Raw genomic sequence first — 19934 nt, forward strand, 5'->3', positions numbered from 1 at the left:
GAGGTTCTACTATGTGCCAAGCACTGGGCTAAAAATACAGTGTTGATAGGAACGCCTATACAGGTTTCTGTCGTTTGTGTGGTCTGGTGATTTTCTCTTCACCGGGTTATTCATTTAAAAAAAAATCATCAGTGAAAGGAAAGAGGCTCTTTGACACCACCCTAGGTGAGTGTTTCTGGGGGCATTTCAAGGGACCCGGGTCCAGGGCGACTACTTTCTAGGATCTTCCTCTGTTTATGCCTTCCTCTTTTTTCTAGTGGTAGCTGAATTCGTTCAGGAATGCCGTCCTAATTCCCCTCTGGACTGGATTATGCGGCCTGTCCTTAGTTCCTGACTCTTTGTCTGTCACTAGCAATGCATATCTTGAAGTTGCCCAGTTCTTTGTCCGTGACTGAGGAAGGACATGCCCTATGTCTCTTGCTTTCTGCTCTTCTCCAGAACTTAGTAGATGCCCAGTGTGGAATAGATGCTGGACAGATAATTGTCAAACAGGAGAGTGAGGTATGGACTTTGGGCCTGTGGCCAGATGTAGGATTGGGGCCTCGAAGAGGTAACCTACCTCCACTTTGGATAGCTCCTTGGCCTCCCCTCTTGCCCAGTCCCTGTAGAATGTCTCCGGGGCCAATGATTTCACTGTCTTCCTCTGGTTCCCTTTCCAGATGCTAAGCCCTGTTGGTCAGGAAGTTCTGACCAATGTCTGCCTAAATCTCTAGGAATAACTTAAGCCTGTTGTCCCAGAGCCAGGCAGCTCGGGAAGCAGACGAGTGTCTTCCCCAAATGCCTCTCCTTGCTTCCCGAAGGGTAAGACTGCACAAGGGACCAGAACAGGAAAGGGGCTGGGGGTGGGGGTTGGAAACAGGACTGACAAATGTCAAGCACATGTTCCCGCGGAAATAGGATGTAGTTGTGGTGAGCAGGGCTTGGCAGTGGGGGGCCTGCATCTGACCAGAATCTTAAGAGCTTTCCTGGTGGAGAGGCTCTGGCAACGAAGAGGGGTGAGCTCTCACCATTTGGGGGTGGGGCATCAGGGATCATGGAATGCCTGCCTGGTGGAGTCTGGCCGGGTGTCTCCAGAGACTCAGGTTTTCCCTGGCGTGGACCAGGACAATTTGCCACCACCCGGCAGGCAGCCTCTAGCAGGGCTAACTCTGTAAGAAGGAAGGGGCCCATTCTCAGCCCATGCTTGGGTGCATGCTAAGTCGCCTCAGTTGTGTCTGATTCTTTGTGACCCCAGGGACTATAGCCTGCCAGGCTCCTCTGTCCATGGGATTCTCTCGGCAAGAATACTAGAGTAGGTTGCCATGCCCTCCTCCAGGGGATCTTCCCAACCCAGGGGTCAAATCCACGTCTTTCATGTCTCCTACATTGGCAGGCAGGTTCTTTACCACTAGCGCTGCCTGGGAAGCCCCATTCTCAGTCCAGGTCAGTCCCAAAAGCAGAGCCCCCCACCCCCACCAGCAGGACCTCAGACAGGTCACTGTGTCCTCTCCTCTCTGCCCTCACCCTGGTGTTCACTGTCGCCTCCGCTGCACAGGCCTCATGCAGCTCAGAGGGATGAAGCCAAAACCTCACAAGGGCCCAGAGAACACCAGCCCACACACTCCTTCCTGCCTCTTCACATCCTAAAGGGCTGTTTTCCATCTCTCTCTGGTTTTCGCAAAGTCACACTAGTTACTCCAGCAGAGGGTGGAGGGACAGCTCTGGGCCAGGAAGCAGGTGACTTGCAGTCAATTTCCAGCTTTCTGTGACCCTGGGCCACAGTCTCTTCTGTCTGAGCCTTGAGTTATTTCCCTGCACAGAGTGGCCAAGGACAAGGATATTTAAATGCTTTTGGTTCTTTACAGTAATGGACTCTTCAGTATTTTGGCGAAAAATCTGAGCTGGGATGTCGATGTATAAAGCACATAAAAGCAAAACTGCTCTAGTTGGAGTGGGAGAGGGTCTGGGTTCCCATCCACTCAGCCTCCCACAAACCCAAGACCGAAAACCACGGGACCACAGGACCTCTAAGAGAATTGTTGCCCTCGAGTTCCACTGGGGCTCCTAAGCAGGTTAGGACTGGGAGGTATAAAGGCAGCATTATCGACTGGAAAGGTTTTGACAACTAGTTCAACTGCAGAGATGGGGGAGGCTAGGCTCGTTGTACTTTGATTACAAAACAGAAGTAGCTTTCTGCGATGGTCCCAGCTCCAGCTAATGGAGCATTAGAACAACCCGCCTTCCTCCTGAAGCTAGGCACAGAAGGAGACGAGTCCCCAGGCTTTCCTCCGGAGGGGCTGGGGACACACTGCCCGGAGTCAGGAGATCAGTCTAATGGCCTCCCAGGGGCCGGCCCCTTCTGTGGACATAGCAGACGTGGGGGAGAGTGCAGGGCACAAGTGCCCCTAGCAGACGTGGCTCGAGTGCTCAGTTCAGCCTTGCCCTCTCCAGGGGGACTGACTTTGAGACACCCGACCAGGCCCTGCCTCCAGCCTCTGCTCCAGAAACCCCCTCATTCTGCCGTGTCTGCTTAATCCCTGTTCACAGCAGGCTGACCTCCCGCCTCCGTGGCCTCACACTGCGCCTGCCCCAGAGTCTCTCAGGCCTCCTTCGAAAAATAAATAAATACTTTCTCCATTATCCCATTAACAGCTTCACAGGTTTTTCTGCTATTAGTTCCCAACTCCAGTGAAAGTGGAAACACGTGTCCTGAAGAGCCTCGCTTGCCCACCAGCCACTATGGGGCTGGTGCTAAACTCCAGGTGCGTGCTGTACCCTTCCACCTGCAGCCGCCCACTGCGGAGAGGTGGGGTCAGAACCCACTCTGCTCCCCCAGCCTCGAGTTCTGCCAACCTCAGTATATAGCAGCCACCCCGCTCAACACACACACACACCAGGTATGCTACAGCTTTTGTGCACTGTTCCTCAAAGGCGGTGCATCTTCATACAAAGCTCTGTACCTGTCTGGACCTCAGGTTCTTTTTTCTTTTTGTTTATTTTTATTTATTTATCTGGCTGAGGCACATGGGATCTTCAATCTTCACTACAGCTCGCGGAATCTTTAGTTGCTGCATGTGGGGTCTAGTTCCCTGATCAGGAATCAAACTGGCCCCCCTGCACTGAAAGCTTGGAGTCTTAGCCACTGGACCATTAGGGAAGTCCCAGGTCAAAGGGAGCTTATAATCCCTGGCTTGCAAGATTGGAGGACCAAAATAACCTGAGAGAACAAAGTGAAGTGAAAAAGTCACTCAGTCGTGTCCGACTCTTTGCGACCCCATGGACTACACAGTCCATGGAATTCTCCAGGCCAGAATACTGGAGTGGGTGGCCTTTCCCTTCTCCAGGGGATCTTCCCAACCCAGGGATTGAAGCCAGGTGTCCCGCATTGCAGACGGATTCTTTACCAGCTGAGCCACCAGGGAAGCCCCCTGAGAGAACAAGGCACGGTCTTAAAAGTCACAGAGTGCTTTACCAGTTGGTGGGGTGTTTGGGAAGTATTTTACTTTTCTGATCTTCACTGCTACAGGTTTAAAAAAGGAGGTGGCCAGGCCTTCCCTATAGCTCAAGACAGGCCTTTGGTAGCTCAGACTGTCTAGCTTTGGCTCATCTCCCTTCCCTATGTATGAAGTAGACACCTCAGTCTACTTCCTGTGGCCAGAGCTCTCTGAGAAGATTCTAGGATGCCGGATCATCAGCTCCTCAAGGTGGGGTAGGGAGCTACCCAGAGGCCTCATCGAACACCCCCACAATGCCCAGGACAGGCCCTGGTCCAGAGCAGAGTGAGGCTGGGAGCTGGGGGTGTATTTGTCTCTTCCTTCTATCTCTTGGCCCCTTGCTCTCCTCCTCTGCCTATGGCCCCGGGGGAGGGGGCCCAGGGGCGCTAAGGCTTGCCCTTCAACCCAGGTGTGCAAGAGTGTGGGCTGTTTCTGGCTGCCCACCAGGCACCAGGCTGCCCTATTCGTCTGGGCAGAGCCTGTCAGCAGCTGGCATCTGTCTGCAACGCCTGTGAGGTCACTGCTCTGCCTTCCTGTTTCTAATAAACTAGGACTAAGTCTGGCTCAAGTCATCTCTGAAACCCTCTGTCCCTTGGCTCCCACTCTAGTGCCCCTCCCAATCCCTCCCAGTACCCCAGCCCTGCTTCATGTCTCTCTTTTTTTTTTAATATTTATTTATTTACTTGGCTGTGCTGGGCCTTAGCTGTGGCACATGGACTTTTTTTTTTTTCTCTTGTTGTTGTTGCAGAATGTGGGATCTAGTTCCCTGACCAGGGATCGAACCCGGGCCGCCTGCATTGGGAGCATGGAGTCTTAACCGCTGGACCACCAGGGCAGTGTCCTGCTTCACTTCTCTTGACTTTGAGCTTCATGAGACAGGGAGGATGTCTTGTGATCCCTAGGCAAGTGGTGTTGCCCGGGCCTTGGAGTCAGCCATGCTCCATCCAGTGCCGAGTTTGAATTGCGGCTCTCTTCCTGATGAGCTGTTTAGCCTTAGACAAAGGCCCTGACTTCTCTGTACTTCTAATTTTCTCATCTTTAAAGTGCAGGCAGCACATTGGTTTGCTGCGAGGATCCAGCGAGATGATGCGTTAACAGAGTACCTGGCCCTTTGCAAGCCCTCTGAGGAATAAGCTGTTAGTTACTTTCTCCCATCCCTGCAACTCAGCCCAGGCCTGGTGGAGTGAGCAAATGTCCCGTCCCAGGCCCCAGCTCCCCAATTCCCCAGCCCCTCCTTCCGATTCCTGGCCAGGTGAGAGATGCTGGCAGCTCTGCCAGAGCGTGGTTCCTGGCCCAAGGTTTCCAGACACCTGGGAGCAGCGGGATGACTATGCCCAGGAAGCCTCTCGGGCACGGGCTCTCAGTGGGCACGGGCTCTCAGCAGGCAGGACCCTTGGGCTCATTCCTGGACGGGGAGCTGGATATACCCACCTGCACCACTAAACTTGGCCTCAACGTCCTGTCTGAGTTGGCACACCTTACCAGTGCCCTGCTCCTCACGGTGGGTCCATGCCACCTGCACGGCAGCGTCCAGCCTTCCTTTCCCTGCCTATCAGAAGTAAGAGGTCCCTTTTCCCCATCACCCAGCCACTCTTGCCCCCTTGGTTCCTCCAAAAGTTGCAGGACCAGGGCATTGGACCAGGGCATTCTGTCGCCTCTGAGCTGCTGAGCCCCTCTCCATGTCACCCTTGGAGCAGGTGAAGTGAGGCTGGGGACTGGCTGAGGGCCACCTGTAACCGGCTGTCTCTTGTCTTGGCAAATGTCGGTCCTCACGGGAGCAGGTGAGGGCTGAATCTTATCACCCTGGGATCCTGGGCTCTGCGGTCAGGGGCTGGGGGCCTTTGGGGAGGGTCTTGGGGCCAGCTAAATACTTTGGCCTCAGGTCCCATGCAGGCCAGGATGGGGGTGGGCAGGCCCAGCCCCCTCTTGCCAGACACTGGTGGGGGGCTGGGCTTGGCCTTGTGGGGGAGCTGGCCTGAACAGAGCAGAAGCAGGGGCTGGGCCACCTGACCTCCTGTGAGCCCAGAGGCTACAATTCCTGAGCGCCTCTCCCCTCTGAGCAGCTCTCCTGGGAAAGCTGGCAGGTCTGGGTCAAGGGGAGGGAGTCTGGTATGGACCATATTCAGGGGCGGATTAGCTGAGGGAACTGCTCCCACCAGCAGGGAGGGGAGAGATAAAGCCTGGGAGCTGGAGAAGGGGGGCTCAGCACGGAGACATTCCCTCCCCTGACCCCAGGCCCGTGCAGAGCCGTGTCTGTGTTGGGGGAGGGGGCTGCCCCCTTTCCCAGGGTACTGGCCGGCCTTGGAGCCCAGCACTTTCTCAGGCCCTTTATTAAATTTCTCAGGAGCAAGAGGGGAGGTTATCCCTCCCCTTCTTCCCCAGACTCCCCTCCTTTTGTCTCCCTCCCCAGGAGGGTCGGAAAGGAGCTTTTCTCATTATTGTGGTTATTAAAAAATAAATGAGCCAAGGACAGAGACACACGCACAGAGACAGAGAGACTGAGAGACAGGCAAGCAAAGAGAGACAAAGAAAAGACAGACTGATCGAAGAGGGAGCTGGGAAGACAGAGACAGAAGGAAGTTGGCACAGAGACCTTGAGAGCCCTAGAGAAATAGATGGAGAGATCAGGGCTGCTTGGTGTAGGAGGGAGAAAGGAGGCTTTGGAACTTTCAGCTGCGTTTCATGTCACACCTGTACACAGCTGTGTGTCCTGGGGCAAGCTTCTTGACCTCGCTGGGCCTCACTTATCTCATCTGCAAAATGGAAATAATAACTTAGTTTGTAGCATCACCTTGAAGCATAGAAATAACATCTGTCGAATGCTGAGTGCAAAGCCTAGAGCTTAGTGGGTGCTCAAAACACAGCCTTATCTATGTTACATGTTCTGTGCATATGTATGGGCTGCGGGACAATGGCAGAGAGAACTAGGTGGTGCCTGGGAAAGCGCCCAAGGTCCATGGGGCAGGACTGAGCGTGTTAGAACACCTCACCCAGGGAGTGACCATTCAGGGGCCCGGTACCCACTCCTTGTTCCTCACCTCACTCCTCTGAGCCAATTCTTGATTCCTAACTGGGAAGGAAACTGGAATCAGAGACCATCCATCTCAAGCTGTTTTCCTTTCTCTCCTAAATGAAAAGCTCTGGAAGCAAACAGACCTGGCGTCAAATTCCAGAAATGTACTGTTAAGTTTTTTAAGGGCAAAGGGCTAATAATGTTTGGGTTTTTCTTTTTTTTAATTGAGTTATAAAATTCTCTTATAAACCCACTCACTTTGAGTGTACAACTCAATGATCTTTAAGTAAATGTACAGGGTTGTGCTACCATCACCCCAGTCCAATTTTAGAACATCTCCTTCACCCCCAAATTATCCTTCATGCCTATGTAAGTCTCTTTGAACTCCAGGCACCTACCAATCTGTTTTCTCTCTCTATGAATTTGCTTTTTCTGGATATTTCCAATGAACAGAATCATACAGTGGGTGGGCTTTGGTGTCTGACTTCTCTCACTTAGCATCGTGTTTTGAGATGCATCTGTGTCGAAGCAGGTAGCGGGCTTCCCCACTCTTCTAACTGCTATGTAGTCTTCTGTTTATGGGTACACCCTGTATTGCACATTCATCCACCAGCTGATGGACGCTTAGGCTGTTCATAGGGTATTTTAAGGGTTAAATAAGATAGTGTATGTAAAATGACTAGATCAATGAATATCAGATCATTTTAAAAAGATTAAGAGGAGAGAGAGAGAGAGAGATTTCCTTGCAGGCTTACCCAGCAGCAGTCAGAGGCGGGAGCTTTTTGTAGTAACTTATTCTCACTTCACCACCCTGGAGTTATCCTCTCTGCTTTAGGGAGAAGAAAACCACCCCCTTGGAGGACTGTCTGTGGTCACACCCAGTAAGTGTAGAGCTGGGACTGTGTGAAGCCGGGCTGTGGGCCCCAGCCCTGCAACAGCTACTCCACTGTCCAGGACCTGCCCTTGGGCCCCCCAGGGAGCACCAGGGTAAGGCTGGCATTCCAGCCAGCCCCAGCTCTCAGCGCCCATCGTGCCCAGCCCAGCGTGTTTACTCCACCCACCAGGGCCTGCTGCTGCTTAACCTACAAATCCCTATCCCCCCACCCCACCCCCATGTCTCCTCTCTCCTCTCCATCTCTGCGGAGTCTCCAAGCATGGCCCATCTGCTGTGTCGGGCACTGCTTCACCATCTACTTTCTTTAATCTTCCACAACGCTTGAGTATTGGTGTGAAGGCTCAGAGAGGTTCGGAAATGTGCCCAAGATCACACAGTCTGTGTGCAAGTGGTGGAACCCAGATTCCAGTGTCTCCGTCTGTTTGATTCCCAAGGCCATTCTCCCTCTCTCTCCCTCTGCTCCCCTCCCTTGCAGAGGCTGGAGCTCCACATCTGGCTCCCAAATGACCCCCTGAGGAGGGAAGGCAAAGGCCTGGGGACCCAGTTTGCAGGGAAGCAGGGAGGGGAGGGGTGGGCAGAGAGACAGAACTGGCCTTCTTCCCTCCAAGTCGGCTCAGAGGCCCTGTCTAGGGTGCCCAGGCGCTGAGCTGCCCTCTTCTGTCCTCCTAGCTTCTTTTGGGAGGCAATGTGCTTCTCATTAGGCTGGTGTTGGGTTTTGCAAACCGCACGGTCTAATTGTGAAGCGTTGGGGGTGTGAGTAAGTGTGCATCTCGTGTGAGAAGAGCAGTCAGGCCTCTCCCACCTCTTGCAGAGGGGGGCTCCCAAAGCACTGGACACAGCTGTGCCCCAGCCCTCACGGAGTGCCAGCCCAGAGGGGCACGGAAGGGGCTTCCTAAGAGAAAGAAAACCTTTTGAGCAGGGGCCAATGGGGGCGACACCAGGCCCACAGTCTTCATCTGCATCCACCGGGGGATGGAAGAGACAACCAGCTCCAGGCTCCTCTAGTTACCTCCCCTCTGATTAGGGCTCCCCAAGGTTAGGGCTGGGCCCCCTCAGGACAGTCTTCCAGCCCTGGGGCTCCCTCCTCAGCCTGTCCCCACACCCAGCAGGAGGGAAGCAAAGGGGCTGCACCCCCGCCCTGTTCCGCAATGCTGGGTTCACAGTGGAGAAACTGGGTAATGAGCATGTAACTGAGTTAGGCCCACGGGAGCCTCCGAAGGCTCTGGTTTCCTCCCCACCCAGCGGGTCTGTCTGGGTGATGGCAAAGGGGCCGTGGATGCCGCCTCCTCAAATGTTCCGAAATCTTCTCTGTGAGTGTGAGCCAGGCCCCCCTTCCCTGCCACCACCCCGCTCCCCCCACTGCCGGGGGACCAGGCAGAGTGTGACTGTTATGCTGCCGGAGCTCGCATCCCTTCCCACAGCACACACACGCCTGTCCCAGCTGCATGAGCACACGGAGACCCACGTGAGACCCTCAGTCCCAGTTCCTGACATGCACACACGCAGACGCGCACTCACAGACGTGATCCCCCAGACACACAGATGTCTGCACCTCTATCACACACACTACCTAGACCCCCTGTGTAGGCGCTTAGAGTCACTTACACACTCAAACACACTTCTGGGACATACATTCAGGCATGTACACGTCCATAGGCACACTTGCAGCTACACACACGGCCAACTGTTTGCAGACACGTGCAGGAATGTCCTCATTTTCAGGTTAGGGTTTCATGCAAGGAACCCTGGAATTCTAGCCCTGGAAAGGCCCTTGAAAATACACTTGCCCAGGGCCCCCACCCCCACCCCGGAGGCCCTCCCCAGTGGCTACAATACCACCCATGGAGAGACCCAGCTCTTCCTCTAGGCTCCAAGGTCAAGGAGTACTCATGACATCTGAGGTGTGGTCCTTTAAGAATCACTTGCGGCAACTCAAAACTTCAGGTGCTGAAGCCCAAGGGGCTAGCTCTCAAAAGGAAGGGGTTCTGGTGGGATGTGGGTGGGGAGGAGGATTCACAGGGGGCCTTGCCAAAGAGAAGGATTGGTCTGGATTAGGGAGGACACCTTGTCCCATCCAAGCTGAGGACATTGGGCTTGTTTGTTTGCTTGGACCAAAGGAGGAGGAGGAGGAGCAAGGAGCCCAGGACCCTGTCTCATGATGCTGTCAGCAGACACGGCAAGTGTGGGGTGGGGACCAGGCAGGGGCAGGTCAGCAAACCTAAGCTGGATGGCTGGTGTGGCCCACCCCTAGTCTGGGAAGGATGGCTAGGAGGGGAGAGGCAGGGTACAGGCTTTGAGGGAGTGGGAGGGAATGGACCAGGGTTGTGTAAAGGAAGAGAGGCCCCACCTGTCTGAGGCCAGAGGGACCGGACGAGCACCTTGCGTGTGATCTAGAATAAGACTTGCCTTCACTGGGGCCCGAGACCTGAGCTCCAGGGCACCTGACTTTCTGACTTTGTGTGCGTGCTCAGTTGTGTCTGACTTTTTGTGACCCCATGGACTGTAGCCCGCAAGGCTCCTCTGTCCGTGGAATTTTCTGGGCAAGAATACTGGAGTGGGTTGTCATTTCCTCCTCCAGGGGATCTTCCCGACCCAGGGATTGACCTGAGCCTCTTTGCATCTCCTTCACTGGCAGGCAGGTTCTTTACCACTAGTGCCACCTGGACAGACACCTCTGCTCCATCCGTTACTCCACTCCTTCTTTCCTGGGTTAGCGCCTTCCTCTGGGCTCATCCCATGGCTCCTAGGCTACAACTTATCTCTCTGAATTGTAGCCAGTTACCTGCCTCCTCACTAGATGGCGATCATATTTTATGTCATTCATTCATTCACTTGTTATTAGCTGCATAACTTGGAGTCCTTCATTTTCTTCTCTAAAAGATGGATAATAATAGCACCCTCCTCAGGATTGCTAAGGTCAATTGAGTTATTATCTATGTAAAGTTCACATAATATCACCTGGTACAGAGTAAGTGCCATGTAAATCCAGCTTAAAAAAATGTAGAGCTGCACACCAGACGCTGAGGCTGGAGACACAGCAGTGAGTAAGGTGGACACAGAGCTCAGTCAAAACCTTGCCATCTTAATCAAGTAGTCACAGTGATGTTGAAGGGCAAGGCGGGCTTTTAGGGGAGCACAAGTCTCAGGGTCCTAACCTGGGCAGAGGGTTGGAGAGGGGCCTCCTGAGGCAGGGACATTCAAGGAGAGACCCCAAGTGTGAGTAGGAGTAGTCAGGTAAAGAGCCGAAGAAGGGTGTTGCAAACAGAGGGAAAAGCTGTGCAAAGGCCTGAAGGCAGGATGTCTAGATCCTTATAAACTCCAGGGTTTCGCCCCGAGCCTGGCCCAGGGTAAACCCTTGGTTGTTATTTGTTGAATGGAGCACTGATCTTTTTCTAGCTCCTGGAGTGGACACTCACACTTTATTCCCTGGAATCTTTGTGGCAGCCTAGCAAGATGGGGGCTAAGGCACCCCATTTCACAGACAGACACTGAGGCCCAGCAGCTTCAGTGATATGATCGGTGGCCCAAGTCACACAGTGAGTCGTGACTCAGTGACAGACTCAGGATGCTTTATCTTTCAGAGGGCTTTGGCGAGTCAGGGGGATATTTCTCTGATGCTGTTGCAGAGGATCCCTGAACAAAGACCCAGGCGTGAATAGGCAGGCTGGGGACAGGCCTCCAAGGCCCTCACCGCTGAGGTGTAGCCCCCGGGGCCTGAGATCAAAATGCCTGGAGCCCAAATTTCTGTCCACCTTTGTCCATCCTGAGCCTGTGGTCTGACTTTCTCGCATACCCAGCCTCTCGATGGTGTGACCTGGAGACCCCAGCTTGGGGGCCCACCCCTCCCATCTCTCCTTCCCTGGAATTCCTGGGTGCTGCATCTGGCTCCTGTCAGAACGAGGCCTCTGGGCCTCCACTCCCCGGGCAATGCTCAGGAGCTTGTGTCTGTAGCTGCAGCAGATGTCAGCCTGGGATGGAGCCATCGTGGGGGTGAGGGTGAGGCCTGCCAGGACACTGCATGTCCGGTGCCCTTCTCCAGGCCCCTGCCTGCCCGCACCAGGCCTGCTGTACTTTTCTTATCAGATCCTTAAACGGACACAGCTGGGCACAGGCAAGACACTGTGTCTTCCTTTGGAGAGCTCAAGTCCCAGAGGAGGCCTTGTCTGTGCGGTGTCGGGGAGCAGAGGCCAGGCCCAAGGACTGCAGGCCCAGGGGCCAGGGTACTGGTGTGTCTGAGGGCTGCTCAAGCCTGGCTGATGGCCCTCAGCCCCATGCTTGGCCAACTGTCAGCCTGTTTCCAAATTAAAAATGCTTATTCCTTAGAGTTCCAGGTTTCTGACCCCAGAAAAAATTCCAAGCCCCCTACACAGATAAGAAAACTGAGGCCCTGTGGAGCTTGGAGGGACCAGGGGTAGGCCTCTCTTCCCATCTTCCCGGGCAGAGGAAGGGGGAGGCCTGTCTGTCTGTCCTTCCACGTATCCATCCTCAGGCCACTCTCAACCCCCGACCCCTCTAAATGCTCCCCGGAGCCTGTCCCCAGCCACCCCCTTTCAGGGAATGTGATGAAAGCCCTATTTATTATACTTCAGCTCGGACAGTTGTTTCAGATGGTTCCAATTCGTTAGCCTGCTCACACATCTGTTCCTGGTTGAAGTCAGAAGAGAAAGAAAAAAGGAAAACTCGACGCGTTTCACACACCCTCACTCAAATGCACATGGACTGGCATTACCCCCCGCCCCCTGCCACCACAGCAGACCTTCACAATCCACCCCCGCTTCCCTGCCATACTTACATCCCACTCACTTTCACTCCCCTGCTCACACTTGCCCAGCTTCCACAGATGTGCTTGCACTCAACATACCCAGTTGACACACACACCCCAGTGTGCACGCTGGTGCCTACACAGCCCTGCACCTGTCCCTCCCCCCGCCCCCCTACCACTGCTGCAGGTCCTGCGCTGTCTGTGCACCTCCCAGGTCAGAGGTAAACCTCACAGCACCAGATGGGGGGCCCCGGATCAAGTCTTGGCCTCCAGTCTCGGTGCTGACTCTCTGAGTCCAGGGTCTACGCCTGTCCTCTGGGCCTCAGTTCCCTTGTTTATAGAAGAATCTTGTCTCCTTCCTAACCTCAAGGGCTATCATGCTTGTTCGGATTTTGCTCAGAAGCACCCAGCCTGATGCCAGGCAGTGAGCTGGGGCTCCCAGACCAGAACACAGGTCCTTTTTACTGAGTCTGCTTCTGTCTTCCCTACACACACATCCTCCCACACACTGATCTGCTCCTGTGCAGAGTACGCAGGTACGGGGTGGGATGGAAAGCTTTCCAGGGTCCCTAGGAACCTTGAGGTCCTGCAATTCTTGACACTCGGCCTCCAAATGTATACAGTTGCGTGTGCCTGTATGCTCAGCAACCCAGGACAACACACACACGCACACACACCCAGGTGCAGGGGTAAACAAAGGCACGTGCACTCAGAAGCAAAACCTCCCCCATACACAATCCTTAACACACCCACACTTCCCTACACACTCACAGGCACACCACCACCCCCCGCAGGGCACAATTCCCTTCTCAACTGATTCACACATTCACACCCGGTTCGGAACACTGGGGGAAGAGACAGGATCAGCTAGGAAGGGGCAGGTCTGGGTTCCTAGGGACAAGGCTGGGTATCTGGGGTGGAGGCTGAGGGAGGAAGTCAGTCTCTCTGCTTCTGGGCAGGCTGGGGGGCCCTACTGCAGAGGGGAAGGGAGGATAGCCCCACCCAACTCTAGGGACCTAGGGTGGGCAGGGCGGGGAGATGATCAGCACCTCTCTGATGTGTGGCAGTGCTGGGCTGTGACTAAGACCCCCCAACACACACAAGTGCTGAGCTGGCTTCTCTGGGCTCATTGAGGTCTAACAAGGAAGGCCCTTTCTCCCCCCTGCTTTGGGGTCTGGGTTGAGTGAGCAAGGGGCTGTGGTTCACAGCTGGAGGGCCAGCTTGCGGAAAGTGGAAGGAGGCAGGGTGGGCCTTGGAGACCCCCTTCCTTGCTTTCTGGTTGTCAGAGCTCCTCTGCCCCACAGCAGTCCACCTCCATGCCCACCCTGTGCAAGGCCCAAGGGATCTGGTGGAGGGGTCGGCTAAGCCCACCAGACCGCTGGTCTGGTCTGGCTGAGCTGTGATGGAAGCCACATGTGGTTGGTGGGAAGTGGGGTAGATGGGAAGGCAGAGAGAGAGGGGTTCTTATTTCCAAGTTCATGGCCCAGATCTGGGGGTTGGGGTTGGTGAACAGGAAGTGCCAACCAGGGGACCATTTGGGCTGAGGAGTCATTATCCTGATCTTTCATCCCATTCCCTGCCACCTTCCTTTCACCTGGCGCTGCTTGAGAGTTCCTTCAGAGGTGGGGGGACTCCAGAGGGGCTCCTCCCTTGCTCCTCACCTAGAAATTACATCAGGTGGGAGGAAAGAGTAAGAAGTAAATATTTATTGAGTCCCTACTGTATGCCAGGCCTTGCCTGAGGGCAATGCATGCATTAGTCTGTACCTACCAGAAAGTAACTCCGCAAGGGTAGATCTTTATCTTAGTTTCATTCAATGTTACAATTCTAGTGTCTAGCACGGTGTGTGCCGTGGGGTAGACACTCGGTATATATTGAAAGAATGAATGTGTACCTGTCACTGTCTCATAACTCTATGAGGGAGGTACAGTTAGTATCTCCATGTTACATTATCTTCACCAGAGGTTCAGAGAGGGTAAGCAACTTGCTCAAGATCACACAGCCAACTAAATAGAAGAACAGGGCCTGTCTTGCTGTCAGTCCCTCGCTCTGTCCCCTTCGTTCGTGAGCAGGTGCAGGGGATCACAGTTACCCTGTGTGCACAGGCGCCCAGGCATGGGGCACTTTGCCCCTCTAGTCCCATGGACACGCGTAGACATCCTTGTGCGTTCTGGTGCCTCAGGGTACCTGTGAGGGCTCCTCTGTATGATCTGCACTCAGAAACCCGCCTCTCCACCTGCCCCAGCATCCGTGTACCTGGACACCCACTGAAGGCGGATAGGGATGCGTGATACAGGACACTGGACGGGGCAGCCAGGCCTCCTGGGGGCACACTGGACCTGGCCGGCTCTTCCTGTCTCCCTTGGACCAGCGCCCAGAGGATGTGAACGCCTGTGCATATTTGCACTTGTACCTGGTGTGTGTATGTGTGCAGACACTTCTGTGCATACGTGTATCAGGTGCGTGTCTGTATGCGAGTGAACCTGAGTTGCTTCTGCCTCAGGGACCCTGGCCTGCCCCGCCTCAGGGTTCAACTCTTCACAAACAACATGAGGTCCTGGGAAGGCTGAACATAGAAGCTGGAAGAAGTCAGCTCTTGGCCTGGTGCCGCTGGGTGGGAGTGTGTCACGGAGCGGGCAGTAGGGGTGGGCACGAGCCTGGGGAGTTGGGGAGTGGGGAGTAGTGTTTGGGCTGGTGATTAGGAAATTCCCACCCTCCTCCCCCCATCCCAGAAAAGGAGGACATCAGTGCTAGAGTTATGTGAGAACACATACACACATGACATGTACACAGACATATGAACACACACACTGATACAAGCACACAACCATAACCACTGATCCCCATACAAACAGATGGCTTCACAGATGGGACGCACAGGTGTGCCTGGACATAACTCACTGGCACAGCCTCCTATGCACACAGACACTTGCACACACACACACCTGATGAGCACACAGATCTATAGACACACGTGCTACAACGAGCAGATCCAGTCTCATCATAAGAGCTCCTACCTGGTCCCTCTACCTGGCCTGTTCACCCTCTCCCTCTACCCGTCCCCTCCTTTTCCCTGAGCTCACTTGAGCTGGACCGAACTGAACTGAGGGTTCACACGGCAGGCTGAGTGAGGGCTGTCTCTCCATTGCCTGTCCACTCCCCAAAGAGTCCAGGGCCCGGAGCACCTGAATCTCATTGGCTGTCCAGCCTGCTCTGTGTAAGTCCACCTGGAGCAGGCTGGCACGGAGGGGACAGCCCTCCGTGGACTCAGACTTAGGCCCACCACCTGATACTGCTATGGAGCATCATCTGCCATTGCGCCAACCTTACAGTGTGCACTCAGCCACTTCCTACTTACTCTGGGCCTGTGATGATGACTTACCCTCCACTTTCCTGGAAATGTAATTGCTGCCTAACTTGTTCCTCCTGCCCTCTGGACTGCCCGCAAGGACAGGAGCCAGATCGTTCTTATCTTTCACTGTTTTCTAGTTTTATTTTGTTTTAGTTTGTGTGCGCGCCCAGTCGTGTCTGACTCTTTGTGACGCCATGGACTCTAGCCCACCAGGCTCCTCTGTCCATGGGATTCTCCAGGCGGGAAAACGGGAGTGGGTGTCATGCCCTCCTCCGAGGGATCTTCCCCACCTGGGGATCAAACCCGCATCTCTTATGTCCCCTGCGTTGGCAGGTGGATTCTCTACCCACTGAGCCACCTGGGAGGCCCTTGTTTTAGTTTGGAACTTGACATATAGTAAGTGCTTCGTAAATACTAATTGAATACATGAAATGAGTGAATGAATGAGTGAGAGCTTCAGCCCAGTCTCCCAGACATTCTTGGTTTTGCTTGGAGAGGCTGGGTGATTAGAAGGTGGGACCTTTAGCTGGGAGTCGGGACACCTGGCTTCTAATATCTAAGTGACAGAGTGACCTTGGGCAAGTCACTTCCCCTCGCTCGGCCTGGTACCCTCCTCTGTGATGTGGAGGAGAGCTGATGGCCAGGTGCTTCCTGACATCTTTCCAGCTCTGCCACCAATCGTGGGCCATGCTGTCTGGGTGGCCTGGCTCTTGTTTTCTGGGAGGGGCAGGGACATGAGAGGAGAATCTGAATATCCTTTACTCTAAAGAATAAACTCTGACCCTGGATTAGCATTCAAGGCCTTCCACCATCCAGTCTCAGTCCCAACTTCTTCCTTATTTCATTCCCTTCCCTCACCCCATACAACACTCACTGTCTCTCTCTATCTCTCATGGACATTGGGCAAAACAACACACTCACAAGAAAAAGGAGCTTGGGCCTGTACCTGCTGTCAGCATCTCAGTGTGATGGAGGAAGTACCGGCCATCAAGTCAGACGATTTGAGTTCAGATCCAGGCTTGAGCACTCATGGGCAGAGCACTTAGCCTTTCTGTGCCTCAGTATCCTCATCAGAAAGTTGTAAACAGTAATATCTTCCCTGTGAGGACGCTTCTGATCCAAAGAAGCTAGTGTCTGTGAAGCATGCTGAATGTCGTGTGACCCTGAAGAAGGAATTATTAGAAATCTGCCTTGTGCTCAGTCCCCTGACAAGGAGCTGAGAGATTTGGGAAAGTTGTTGCCAATTTTGGGGGACTCATGATCTAACCAGAAGGATGGATGCATGGCCAGGAATCCCACGGGAAAAAATAATGTAATTGGAAGTAAAGGGCAAATGACAGGCTGGGGGAAATAGTTGCAATGGATATGACAAGCAAATAATGAATATTCTTGCCATCTATCAATCTCGTACAACCTAAGGGGGAAACTCCCTACAGAGACCTCAATAGATTAACGGGATATGGATACAAAATTCACAGGACAGAATATAATACTGTATATCAACTATTACTTGATAAAATTTTTTTTAACTCACAGGAGAGAAATTGTAAATGTTTAGTGGTAGACATTTGTAAAATATATTCCGTCCATGTCAGTCATCAAAGAAACGCAAATTAAAGCAATGGTAACACTTCTGCCGATCAAATTAGCAAAGTTTTTTTTTTTTTCCTTTAAAGAGAATACCCAGTGGAGATAAAATCATAATGAGGAGAGCCTCAAACACAACCACCTTTCCTCTACTCATCATTCAACACTTCTCAGGCACACGTGGCATGCCAGGCACGGTTCTGGGTGCTGGAAAGCAGGCTGACAATATAAATGAGGGTCCTTCAAAGCAGGCGCACCAGCCGCGCGGTTAGAACTCGTGTGCACAGCACTGACTGACAGTTGAGCTGGGTGGCGAGTCACAGAGAGGTGGATGCAAATCTGGGTGTCTTTAGTGGCACCTGAGCAGAGCTGCCTGAGTGGCCAAGCCCTGTCCTTGTCTGTACAATGAAGATGGGCTTCCCTGGTGGCTCAGTGGTAAAGAATCCACTTGCCAAGGCAGGAGACGTGGGTTCGATCCCTGGGTCAGGAAAATGCCCTGGAGAAGGAAATGACAACCCACTGCAGTATTCTTGCCTGGGAAATCCTACGGACAGAGGAGCCTCATGGACCATAGTTCACGGGGTCACAAAAGAGTTTGACGTGACTTAGTGACTAAACAACAACGAGGATGACCATATCCAGCCCACAGCATTGTTGAGCACTAAGAAAGCCAAGAGATCTATGACATCAGACCTCAAGTGCCTTCCCCACGGCTGGCAGAGCCTATGGATGTGTGATGTCCACTGTGCATCGTTTATCTTGGGGGGAAATACCCACCCAAGTGTCTAAAAATGGAAGAGGGGCACATATATGTTGTTCCATTGACTACATCACCTATAGAAGCCATTCAAAATGGTACAGCAAAAGATCTTTAATGACACAGCGCAATACTTGCAAAATGTAATTGATGGCACGTGACAAGTGACATAATTGCTGCAAAACAGCATCCCCAGAAGGTATGAGTTCTATCACAGTGAGGTGATTAGGGATGAGTCTACTCCTGCTTTGTTTTCTAAATGATCATAATTGCTCTTATAACCAGGAGCTAGTTATACATAATTAGTGTTACATACTATAATTCACAGTTGGTGTATTGCCAGAAGGACCTTGTCAGGCAGGGAGTCAAAAGGCCATCACAATGAGTAACACCGAGCCATGGAGAAACTTCAGGCTTACTTAAAACAGGGATCATTTCCTGCTTATCTGTGTTTTCCTAGCACACTGCTGATCCTAATCAATCAGTCATTGAGAAACTGTGTATTTGCCTGCTTTACAAGCATCCTGTCATTTCTCCCAGCAACCCTGTAAGGGGGAAGCTATCATTACTTCCATTCTACACATGAGGAAACAGGAGTTGTCAACCTCCAGAGACTTGCCAAGGTCACAAAATTAACCAGGCAGAGTTGGGATTCGAACCCAGTTCAGTCTGGCTCCAAAGCTCTGGGTTTAGCCACTTTGCCCTGCCATGCTGTGAGAGAACAAACACTCATTAACCCTCTGGTGCTGGAGACCAGAGGTGCAGAGATGACGAACCACAGCAGGGAAAGTGCAGGAAGGCACACACTTCTTCCGTAGGCCCAAGACACGGGAAAGGAGGCGCAGGGGTTCGGAGTCGGGCTTCCTGCAAGAGGGCGGCGGGTCAGAGACAGGGGCACTAGGGACATGAGCTTGTTTCTAGGGGAGGAATAATCTGACTCTTTGTAGGTTGGATTTGAAGAGACGGTGGGTAGCTGGATGTATTGACTGATGTGAGGATAGGAGGACCAAGCTGGAGAGAGGTATGTGGAGGAGACACAGGGCTCTGAGTTAGGAGGCCGGCAGGGCAGTTGGGGAAGGGAGAGTGTTTGTTGAGGATGTGCTATGTACTCTGTTTTATGTCAGCTGTGTTTTGGGGTGCTGGGTTGCCTGTCCAGTCACACCCCTTTAAGAACTGTCTTTTATTCACAATCCCTCCTGAAGCCACATGTGCCCCATAACCTCATCATCCAGCCCACAGGTGTTTGTACCAGGGGTCAATAATAGAGTCAACTGAGGGCCAGTGAATACCTCTCCCTGGAATGGGTTGGGACCCTGGGAGACGGGAGTACAAACTGGGCAGCCACGCTATCAAGTCACAGAGCGGGAAATTGTACATGTTTAGCCGTAGGCATTTGCAAAATATATTCCGTCCTATCAGTCATCAAAGAAAGACAAGTTGGCAAAGTTTGGAGAAGTCCCTGGTGGTCCAGTGGTTAGGGCTCAGTGCTTTCATTGCAGGAGAGTGGGTTCTGCCCCTGGTATCCTGCAAGCCAGATGGTTCAGCCAAAAGAAAATATTGAGGGTGGGTTGGGCCATGAGTGGCATTGTGCAAGCCAGTCTTCAGAAAGAAGACACAGCTGCCCAGACAGAAGTGGTAATAAGGGACCACGTGACCTCATAGAGGGACAGATGCAGAGTGATGACTGCCACCCTTCTGGTTCCCAGGAGTCATCCTGTCTCTCCTGCATTTTATTCCTCTCCTTGTATCCTCACGAGGTTATGGGAGGTAGCATTCCGATCAGCCTCCTTTCCCTTGTGCTGGCTTTAGAAGGTTTCTGTTCCTTGCCACCAAATGACATTGAACTAACACAAGAACATTCTGTCTTAAGTGCCTAGTGTAGTGCTTGGCTCATTATTGGCAACAACAAAAAATATAGTTATTATTATCTCATTTACTCCTCAAAGTAAACTGATGAAACAGAAGGTATTATTTTACCCATTGAAAAGGTGAGGAAGTTGAGGCTCACTAACGCTTACTCCTTGGAAGGAAAGTTATGACCAACCTAGACAGCATATTCAAAAGCAGAGACATTACTTTGTCAACAAAGGTCCAT

This window comes from Bison bison, unplaced genomic scaffold (genome assembly GCF_000754665.1).
Source record: "Bison bison bison isolate TAMUID 2011002044 unplaced genomic scaffold, Bison_UMD1.0 scf7180017864484, whole genome shotgun sequence".
In the NCBI taxonomy this organism is placed as follows: Eukaryota; Metazoa; Chordata; class Mammalia; order Artiodactyla; family Bovidae; genus Bison; species Bison bison.